The following is a 1,434-nucleotide window of genomic DNA, read 5'->3' as shown; positions in this document are numbered from 1 at the left end:
CAAAAGATGGAAACAAGACCTTTACCTCACCCCCTATACCAAAACCAATTTAGCATGGATTAAAGACCTAAATGTGAATCACAGAATTATAAAGGCCATCAATGAAAAAATAGGGACAAATATGAGTGCTGTAATACAGGGCACACACAGACTACCAAACATTTTTTAAATTACACAAACAAAAGTAGACAAAATAGATGATTGGGACATACTAAAAATTAAAGACTTATGTGCATCAAAAGACTTCACCAAAAAAGTAAAAAGGAAGCCCCCAGAATGGAAAAAAATCTTTCAACAACACATCAGAAAAGGGACTAATATCTAACATATATAGGAAATTACAACACCTCTACAAGAAAAAGACAGATACCCAATTAAAAAATGGGCACAGGATATGTACAGACACTTCACCAAGGAGGAGATCTGGGCAGCCAACAAACATATGAAGAAATGTTCACAATCACTAGCCATTAGAGAGCTGCAAATCAAAACAACAATGAGATATCATCTTACACCAACAATAACAGCAAAGATCAAAAAAGTAGAGGACAATAAATTCTGGCAAGGATGCAAGAGACTGGGACCCTCCTACATTATTTGTGGGATTGCAAAATGGTCCAACCACTCTGGAAAACAATATGGTGCTTCCTCAGAAGGTTGGAAATAGAAATACTTTATGATCTAGCAATTCCTCTACTTGGTATTTACCCACAAGAAATACGAGCCATAGCATGAGTAGATATATGCACACCAATGTTCATTGCAGCACTATTTACAATAGCAAAAAAGATGGAGACAGTCTAAGTGCCCATCAATGGAAGAATGGATAGACAAACTGTGGTGCATATACACAATGGAATATTATGCTACCTTGAAGAATAACAAGGAAGCTGCAAGCCACCACATAACATGGATGGACCTTGAGGACATTATGTTGAGTGAAATTTGTTGTTGTTGCTGTCAGGTGCCGAGCTCGGTCAACAACAACACGGAACACCGGGCCAAGAGGGCTCATGAGATAGTGTTGGAACTCTGAGTGAAATTAGCCAGTCACAAAAGGAGAAATACTGCATAGGACCATTATTGTAAAATATTAAGAAAAAGAGCCCACCCTAAAAGGTGGGGGCGAATATTTGCTGATCACCAGGATGTATGGGATGAGGTGAGGGGAGGGAGGGAAAGAGGGAGCACAGGGCAGGGAAGAGACACAGAATAGCTTGGGTGCTGGGGGTGGGGGGAGGTTGCAAGACACAAGAAGGGGGAGGGAAATGGAAGAACAGGCAGATGGGAGAACAGTTAGGCAGGTTTGCAAGGGCTAAGTGGGACAGGTAAATAATGATGTATTCACAACCTTGGAACAACAGGAATGGCTCTGGGATACAGCAATTGAGGCATGGTTTGAATGGGTAAAAGAGGGGAAATAATGTTAAGATG

This window comes from Chrysochloris asiatica, unplaced genomic scaffold, assembly GCF_000296735.1.
Source record: "Chrysochloris asiatica unplaced genomic scaffold, ChrAsi1.0 scaffold00004, whole genome shotgun sequence".
Lineage (NCBI taxonomy): Eukaryota > Metazoa > Chordata > Mammalia > Afrosoricida > Chrysochloridae > Chrysochloris > Chrysochloris asiatica.
The sequence above is the reverse complement of the archived record's forward strand: the minus strand, read 5'-3'. Positions refer to the sequence as shown.